This window comes from Sus scrofa, chromosome 3 (genome assembly GCF_000003025.6).
Source record: "Sus scrofa isolate TJ Tabasco breed Duroc chromosome 3, Sscrofa11.1, whole genome shotgun sequence".
Lineage (NCBI taxonomy): Eukaryota > Metazoa > Chordata > Mammalia > Artiodactyla > Suidae > Sus > Sus scrofa.
Window position 1 is genome coordinate 53,089,644 of NC_010445.4, and position 9,979 is coordinate 53,099,622.

Genomic DNA, 9,979 nt, shown 5'->3' on the forward strand with positions numbered 1-9,979 from the left:
CTTGGCCAAAATTGTTCCATGTTTATACTACAAGGAATGTCAGTATTTCAGAGATCTCTGTATCACATGAATGAGGTGCCTTTAGGATTCAACTTTCGCCCATGAGGTTAGCTCATTAATGTCACTAATGATACCAGTGGATTTAATTCAAACTACAGGTCAGTCCTGAAGATGGATCCCCCAGCTGCCTGTTGCCATTGACGGGCTCAACATGTCATTGGCATGTATATTCGTGCCAGTCATTTGTCCTCCCAGATATGAGCTTTTCATTATTGAGATGAAATTGGTATATAATATTCTATTAGTTTCAGGTGTACACATAATAATTCAATCTTTGTATACACTACAAGGGACCCCCGCAGTAAGGCTAATAACCATCTATCATTATACAATTAACCTCTTTCACCTATTTTGCCCACCCCACCCCCTCTGATAGCCACCAATCTATTCGCTGTATTTATGAGTTTTAACTTCACGTATAAATGAAATCATACAGTATTTGTCTTTGTCTGACTTACTTCACTTAGCATAATATCCTCAAGGTCCACCCATGTTTTCACAAATGGCAAGATTTCCTTCTTTTTTTATAGCTGAGTAGTAGTCTATCATATATATATAAACACACACACACACATATACATATATATAAACATTTAAGTTCTTTCCATATCTTGGGTATTGCAAATAATGTTGCAGTGAACATGGGGTGCATATATCTTTTCAAATTAGTGTTTTCATTTTCTTTGCATAAATACCCAGAAGTAGAATGGCTCAATATAGCTCATATAGCTCAATCATATGGTAGTTCTATTTTTAATTTTTTTGAGGAAGCTTTTTACTGTTTCCCACAGTAGCTGCACCAATTTGCATTCCTACCAAGTGTACAAAGGTTCCCTTTGCTCCATTTCCTTGCCAAGCACTTGTTATTTCCTCTTTTAGTTCTTCTTTATTTTTAATTTAATGGCTAAATTTGTAGCATACAGAAGTTCCCGGGCCAGGGATTGAATCTGAGCCACAGCTGCAGCAACGCTGGATCCTTTAACCCGCTGCACCAGGCTAGGGATTGAACCCTCGCCTCCGAAGTGCCCAGAGCTGCTGGCAGTCAGATTCTTCATCCATAGTGCCACAGCAGGAACTCCCATCACTTGCTATTTCTTGTCTCTTTGAGAGTAGCCATTCTAACAGGTGCGAGGTGCTATCTCATGGTTTTGAGTTGCATTTCCCTGATAATTGGTGATGTTAAATATTTTCTCTGTGCCTGCTGGTCATCTCTATGTCTTCTGTGGAAAATGTCTATTTATGTCTTCTGCTCACTTTTAATCATTTTTTTGTTTTTTGCTATTGTCTGAGTTCTTTATATAGTTTGGATATCATATTCACCTTTTATCAGATATGTGATTTGCAAATATTTTCTCCCATCTCATAAGCTGCCTTTTCATTTTGTTGATGGTTTCCTTTGCTGTGCAGAAGCTTTTTAGTTGGATGCAATCCCACTTGTTTATTTCTGCTTTTGCTGCCTTTGCTTTGGGTGCCAGATCAAAAAATTCAATGCCAGAGTTCCCATCGTGGCGCAGTGGTTAGCGAATCCGACTAGGAACCATGAGGTTTGTGGGTTCGATCCCTGGCCTTGCTCAGTGGGTTAATGATCCATTGTTGCTGTGAGCTGTGGTATAAGTTGCAGACGCAGCTCAGATCCCAAGTTGCTGTGGCTCTGGCGTAGGCTGGCAGCTATAGCTCCAATTAGATCCCTAGCCTGGGAACCTCCATATGCCGCAGGAGTGGCCCAAGAAATGGCAAAAAGACAAAAAAGAAAAAAATTCAATGCCAAGACTAAGGAGCTTATTGCCTATATTTTCTTCAAGGAATTTTATGGCTTCAGGCCTTACATTCAAGTCTTTAAGCCACTTTTCTTTTTTTTTTTTGCTTTTTAGGGCCACACCTGCCATATGGAAGTTCCCAGGCTAGGGGTCGAATCAGAGCTACAATTGCCAGCCACAGCAACATAGGATCAGAGCCATGTCTTCAACCTATACCACAGCTCATGGCAATGCCAGATCCTTAACCCACCGAACAAGGCCAGGGATCAAACCTGCATCCTCATGGATACTAGTTGGGTTCGATTCCACTGTACCACAACGGGAATTCCCTTTAAGCCACTTTGAGTTAATTTTTTGTGTATAGTGTAAGACAATAGTTTCTTCTTTCGCATATCTGTCCAATTTTCCCAACACCATTGACTAAAGAGAGTGTCCTTTTCATATAGTATGTTTTGGTTCCTTTATCATAAGTTAATTGACCACATACATGTGGGTTTATTTCTCGGCTCTCTATTCTGTTCCACTGATCTAGTATTTGTTTTTATGCTAATACCAAACTGATGATTTAGTATAGCTTTGTACTATAGTCTGAAATCAGGGAGCATGATACCTCCAGCTTTGTTCTTCCAGATCTGAGGTTTTTTTGGCCATGCCTGTGGCATGTGGAAGTTCTGCAGGTATCGAACCTATGCCACAGCTGTAACCAGAGCCACAGCAGTGACAATGTCAGATCCTTAATCCACAGAGCCACGAAGGCATACTGATTCTCTTTTTCTTCTTCAGGGATCAATCTCTCTTAGGCAGCCAACAAAAATCCAGAGGAGGCACATATCAAATCATGCAGGGGCCTCCTGGCCACCACGGTACCCAGCATGGATGTGATGTTTTGCTTCATGTCATGAAGGTCACTGTGGGCAGCAGGACACCAGGATAAGCTTTGATCACACAGACCAAACTAAGTACACCTTGGACACAACAGGGCTCATCAGTTTCTCCTATGAATACTGAGGCGGCTTTTGAGCAAAAGCAAGTTACACATCTATTATTCAGCCTATAATTTAGGAACACATCTCAATCTCTAAATGGCTGGTAGGTGGGGTGACATAAACATGCAAACCTTTTGGAAAAGTAATTTTGGTAATATGCATTAAGAGGCTGAAAGAAATTAATATCCTGGAGTTCCCATCATGGCTTGGCAGAAACTAATCTGACTAGCATCCATGAGGATGCAGGTTCGATCCCTGGCCTCATTCAGTGGGTTAAGGATCCAGGGTTGCTGTGAGCTGTGGTGTAGGCCGGTGGCTACAGCTCTGATTTGACCTCTAGCCTGGGAACCTCCACATGCCACAGGTGCGGCCCTAAAAAGACGAAAAAAAAATTAATATCCTTAATAAATAATTCCACTCCTGAAAGTCTATCTTAAGGAAATCAGAATCAGGAAAGCCTTTTTGGACAAGTTAGTCAGGAACCTTTATTTTCATCAAGAACACTTAAATGTCCAATAATAAGACAACAGTAAGGAAATTGACAGCACCTCTACCAGTGGAATGATCACATCAGTCATTGTAAATGCTGTTTACCAACCATTTAAAATTATAGTTGACCCTGGAACAATGAAGATGAGGGGTGCCACCCCCTGATGCAACTGAAAATCTGCCCATCGCTACCTCTGCCTCAAAAACAAAGGAACTGATAAATGACTCACCCAGGAGCAAGAAGCTGAAACAGTCTAGATAGAATCAGGACTGCGACCCTGGTTCTTCTGATTCCACATACTGTGATCACTCATCAGACTTTTCTTCACACTTTGAAGATCTATAAAATGAAAATATAGGTACTACGGTTATTGGGGGGAAAACCCAAACATAAGTAGACCCACACAGTTCAAACCCGTGCTGTCCCACAGTCAACCAAATATGGTAAAGCCATACATGGAATACTTCTCAGCAAAAATGAACGGACTTTTTTTTTTTTTTTTTTAGGGCCGCACCCAAGGCATATGGAAGTTCCCAGGCTAGGGGTCTCATCCAAGCTACAGTTGCCAGCCTATACCACAGACACAGCCACAGCCACAGCCACGCCAGATCTGAGCTGCATCTGCGACCTACACCACAGCTCATGGCAACACCAGATCCTTAACCCGCTGAGTGAGGCCAGGGATTGACCCCGAAACCTCTTAGTTCCCAGTCGGATTTGTTTCTGCTGCGCCACGATGGGAACTCCTGAACAGACTATTGATATATGTCACATTTTGGACGGATCACAAGGAAAAAAATCCAATTTCAAAAAACCATGTACTTCTGATCCCATCTCTAGGGTATTCTTGAAAAGGCAAATTTTTGGAAATGAAAAATAGATGAGTGGTTTCCAGAGGTTAGGGATGGTGGAGGGCAGAGAGATGGGTGTGACTAAAAGGGTAGCATGAGGGAGCTCTGCGGTGATGGAAGAGTTCTGTATCTTTCTTTTTGTCTTCTTTCTTTTTAGGGCCACACCCAAAGCATATGGAAGTTCCCAGGCTAAGGGCCGAATTGGAGCTATGGCTGCTGGCCTACACCACAGCCACAGCCACAGCCACACCAGATCCAAGCCTCGTCTGTAATGTACACCACAGCTCATGGCAACGTCGGATCCTTAACTCACTGAGCGAGGCCAGGGATCGAACCCACATCCTCATGGATACCAGTCAGGTTTGTTACCTGAGCCACAACAGGAACTCCAGATTTCTGTATCTTAATTGGGATGGTGGCTACATAGATGTGCCCTGGGATAAAACTACATTACAACGATATTTGTACACTGTAACACTGTAATCTTGACTGTGTACCACAGTTACACAAGATGCTTCCACTGGGGAAACTGGGTAAAGAGTACACAGGAACTCTCCCTGCGTGTGTGTGTGTGTGTGTGTGTGTGTGTGTGTGTGTGTGTGCGCGCGCGTGCGCGCGCACAATTTCCTGTGAATCTGAAGTTATTTCAAAATAAAAATTTAAAATACAGCAACATTCCTATGACATAATGCCAAATATAAAAAGCAAAATAGGAGCTCCCATCATGGCTCATTGGTAACGAACCCGACTAGTATCCATGAGGATGTAGGTTTGATCTCTGCCCTCACTCAATGAGTTAAGGATCTGGCATTGTTATGAGCTGTGCTGTAGGTTGCAAACAAGGCTCGGATCCCAAGTTGCTGTGGCTACGGTGTAGAACAGATGCTGCAGCTGTAACTCCACCCATAGCCTGGGAACTTCCATGTGCCATTGGTGCAGCCCTAAAAAGCAAAAAGTGAAAAAAAAAAAAAAAAAAAAAAGTAAAATAAATGTACTCTGTAGGTACACTTAAATCTGTAAAGAGTGGTTGTCTTTAGATATTTACCTTTCCCTTTTGCATTCACATGACTTCCAAATAAACATGTATGATTTTTAGGATGGAAAAAACTGCACTGAGAGATAGAAAATATCCATTCTAAATGTATGACTGCAATCTGTTTTTTTTTTTTTTTTGTCGTTTTAGGGCTGAACCCATGGTATATGGAGGTTCCCAGGCTAGGGGTCGAATTGGAGCTGTAGCCACCAGTCTGCACCACAGCCACAGCAACACCAGATCCTTAACCCACTGAGCAAGGCCGGGGATCGAACCTCTATCCTCAGGGATCCTAGTCAGGTTCGTTAACTGCTGAGCCACGACAGGAACTCCAAATCTGTCCTTTTTACTCAGACACCCACCTGGGAGATCTTTCTGAAGATCCATTTCCCAGCTGAAAGGGACGATGGCAGGCGTTCCTTCTCCTTTGTCTTCCTCCTGAGACTCCACCTGCTCCTTCCCAGGATGACAGCAGCTTCGATCCACGTTCTGCATGGATCACTGTGAAACACAAGGCAAAGCATCTGAAGTCTCCCTGAGGTGCCCTTGCCATTGGTCTATTTCTTATCCCTCCCACATGGTTCTTTAAGAAAAACTGGAAAAAGCAAAAAGGAGGAAGGTGGCTTCCTCATGGACACTGGTGTCTGGTTCTTAACCCACTGAGCCACGACGGGAACTCTTTTGTTTTTTTAAATTAATCTTTTTTTGTGGGAGTTCCCATAATGGCTCAGTAGAAAAGAATCCAACTAGGAACCACGAAGTTGCACTTTCGATCCCTGGCCTTGTTCAGTGGGTTAAGGATCTGGCGTTGCCATGAGCTGTGGTGTAGGTTGCAGACGTGGCTTGGATCCTGCACGACGGTGGCTGTGGTGTAGGCCAGTGGATGTAGCTCTGATTAGACCCCTAGCCTGGGAACCTCCATATGCCTTGGGTGTGGCCCTAAAAAGCAACTTAATTAATTAATTAATTAATCTTTTTTAGGTTTCTTTTTTTTTTTTTTTTTAAGGGCTGCATTCACAGCATATGGAGGTTCCAGGCTAGGGGCTGAATCAGAGCTGTAGCTGCCAGCCTATGCCACAACCACAGCAACACCAGATCCGAGTCACATCTGCAACCTACACCACAGCTCATGGCAACACTGGATCCTAAACGCACTGAGCGAGGCGAGGGATCGAACCCACATCCTCGTGGATGCTAGTCAGATTTGTTTCCGATGCGCCACGACGGGAACTTTTCTTTGCAGATTTTTAAGCATAACCGTGGCTTTCTTGTTCATCTCCTTCAAACAAGACTTTTATTTTAGCCTTTAGATTACTTTAATACATCTGACGTGAAATTAATTACAAGCATTTCTCAATCCTTCCAATGACAACGGCTGAACCTATGAAGGTAGAGGACCTCTGTGCCCTTTTTGTTCCTACAGCAATAAGTGATCTGGCTGAAGAGACCCGGGGGTGCCTTTAGTTCATTAATGGCATTAACAGAATTGAAAACAGCTCTAAACTATAAACTGGGACCTGGGAACTCACGAGGGGAAGCAAATGAAGATGTTAGGGCTTAGTGGTTTCCAATTCCCCCTCGGAAGACAGTTTTGGACTTTTTGATGGCCCTTGTGTTCGTTTAATTGTGTTGGAACTCATTCAAAGTGACCAAAGGTAATTTGGTAAGAGGTCCAGTGCGGATCTTTTGGCACAGGCAGGGGGATAAATAGTGACACGGGGTTTTCAAGAACAATCTCAGTTTGTCAGGAAAGGAGAGGAGACTTGTGTCCAGAGCACCTGGTGTCGCAGGTGAGTGCATAGGACCTGAAGCTAGCTAGCGGGGTCTCAGTCCCCACACTGGTTACCAGCTTTGTGCACTGAGATCTGTGTCTTGATTTCCTGATTTATAAGTGACAGGTCTAATAATACCAACTCCCACTGTAGCACAGTGGGTTAAGGATCTGGAGTTGCTGCAGCTGTGGCATAGGCTGCAGCTCCAGCTTGGATTTGATGCCTGGCCTGGGAACTTCCATATGCTGCTGGGGCGGCTGGGGAAAAAAAATAGGAAAAAAAAATACTGACTTCAGAGGGTCATTATAAAGAAGATGATGGAGTTCCCATTGTGGCTCAGTGGGTTAAGAACCTGATCCAGCATCTGGGAGGACACAGGTTAAGGATCTGGCATTGTCACTGCAGCGGCCTAGCTCACTGCTGTGGCGTGGGTTTGATCCCTGGCTCAGGATCTTCCACATGCAGTAGGCATGGCCAAAAAAATTAAGACTGGTAAAATGTTAAAATGCTTATTCTCTTAAAAATAACAGTGAAAATGGCTATAGTTTCCTAAATGAAAATATTTCATAAAAAGAGTAGCATTAGGTTTTTACGAGTGTCTTAACATCTGGCTTAACTGCAGAGAACTTAACACTCCTATCTGCTTCTGTACTGAATCTGTTGGAATGTGTTTCTTTGCTTGATGCTTGTGCAGACAAACCAGCCTCACTCAGATACTGAATTGAAAAGGGAGGGATATTTTGATAGCCTTTTTACATAATTGTGGCAATTCTTCCCCTCCTCCATTTTTTAGGGCCGCACACCAGGCATATGGAAGTTCCTGGGCTACGGGTCAAATTGGAGCTGCAGCTAGAGCCTCAGCGATGCTGGATACAAGCCAAATCTGTGATCTATGCCACAGCTTGTGGCAATGCCAGATCCTTAACCCACTGAGTGAGGCCAGGGATCAAATCCGCATCCTCACGGATACTATGTTGGGTTCTTAATCCGTAGAGCCACATTGGGAACTCCTGTGTAGATTTTTTTACCAGGGATGACTTGAGAATTATTATGCATTAATTATTTGGAAAATATTGCTCACTGCCATAGTCAAATGTCAACACATGTCATTATACCCTATAAAAAAATCACATTTGTTAATATCACTGATCTCATCAGAAAAGTATTTTAAGTATTGAAATGCTGTGAACCTTACAGAAGCAGACGCAAGTTTTCTAAAACTCTAATTTTCATGAGAATGCTCAAATTTTACCATTGGCAACAAATACTAATCTTTAAATGACAGGCTCACTTTGTTCATTTTCAAGAACATGTTTGCTAAGTACCTGATCTAAACGACCACAGTTTGCTAATCATTCTCCCAAGTAAAAAAGCTGTTGCATGAAAAAAAAAAGTGGCTAATTCAGCTCAAAATTCATATAAAAAAAAAGCTAAAGTGCTTTTCTGGGAGACAACTGTGGATGCAGCATGAGTGCTTTATATATATTTCTTATTTTGTGAGACAGAAGATTTAAAAAGGCACGTGCTCAAGGCATGACAGTGAAGAAAATCAATGATTTTACTGGCTTGTGAAGTCCCCAGGCCAGGGATCAAACCCATGCCACAGCAGTAACCTGAGCCACAGCAGTGATAGCAGTAGATACTTAACCTGCTGGGCCATCAGGGAACTCCATCAAGGACATTCCTTTTTTTTTTTTTAATTATTTTTTTTTTTAGGGCCACACCCACAGTATACGGAAATTCCAGGCTAGGGGTTGAATTGGAGCTACAGCTGCCAGCCTACACCACAGCCTCAGCAACAGGGGATCCGAGCCACATCTTCGACCTACACCGCAGCTCATGGCAACTCTGGATCCTTAACCCACTGAGTGAGGCCAGGGATCGAACCTGCGTCCTCATGGATCCTAGTTGGGCTCATTACCGCTTAGCCACAATGGGAACTTCCATCAAGGACATTCTTAAGTGAAACTGAAACTAACTAACCTTCATTCCTTTTTAACATAGCTGTGAAGAGTACAACTGCTACAACTTCTTCTTTTTTTTTTGTCTCTTTTTTAGGGTTGTACCCGCAGCATATGGAGGTTCCCAGGCTAAGGGTCGAATCGGAGCTATAGCTGCCGGCCTACACCACAGCTACAGCAACTGGGGATCTGAGCCACGTCTGCAACCTACACCACAGCTCACAGTAATGGATCCTCAACCCACTGAGCGAGGCCAGGGATCAAACCCACAACCTCATGGTTCCTGTCGGATTCGTTTCCACTGTGCCACGACAGGAAATCCTGCTACAGCTTCTTAGTGCTGCTGCCCTGATACGCACTAAAGACCAGCAAGTTCACCCAACGTTGCTATTGCACCATCAGTGCAAGTGTCAACACGGTAAAAAAGGCAAATGGCTTACACTTATTATGAAAATAATTTTGACCTCACCTACCTCCTAAAAGGGTCTCAGATAACCCCTGCAAATTTCCATGGACTACACTTTGAGAACTGCCACCTTAGATCAGGGATCAGCAACCTGTTTCTGGAAAGAGCCAGAGAGTAAATATTTTAGGCACTGTGGGCCATACCATAGCTGTCATGACTACTTGGCCTTGCTGAGACAGGCTGGGACCTGGGATCTTTTGCTGCAGTGCTTGTGCCTGGACAAATGTCTTGGCCAGCAATAAAATACACAGAAACTATGATGGACTAAAAATAACTACACAGGTGGGTTGCTGGGGCAATTGTGAACAATAAGATAACAAAGGCCACAAACCAACTGCTGCTTCCGAGGTGCCCAGAGCCAAAACAGGGCACTGCTCATGATCCCTGCACATGGCACCACCAAGGGGTAGGCAGACCACCTAAGCCACCCCTCTGACCAGACCCACCGATCCACCTCCACTTTTGCCCCATTTAAGAAACCAGCTCCATCCCCCTTGGGAAACGAGCAAGGGCACTTGTTACTGGTTTTCACTCCCTCTTACTGCAGCATGAATCCTGATCAAGCCTTGCCTGAATTCCTCTTCTGGCCTATTACCAATTTCC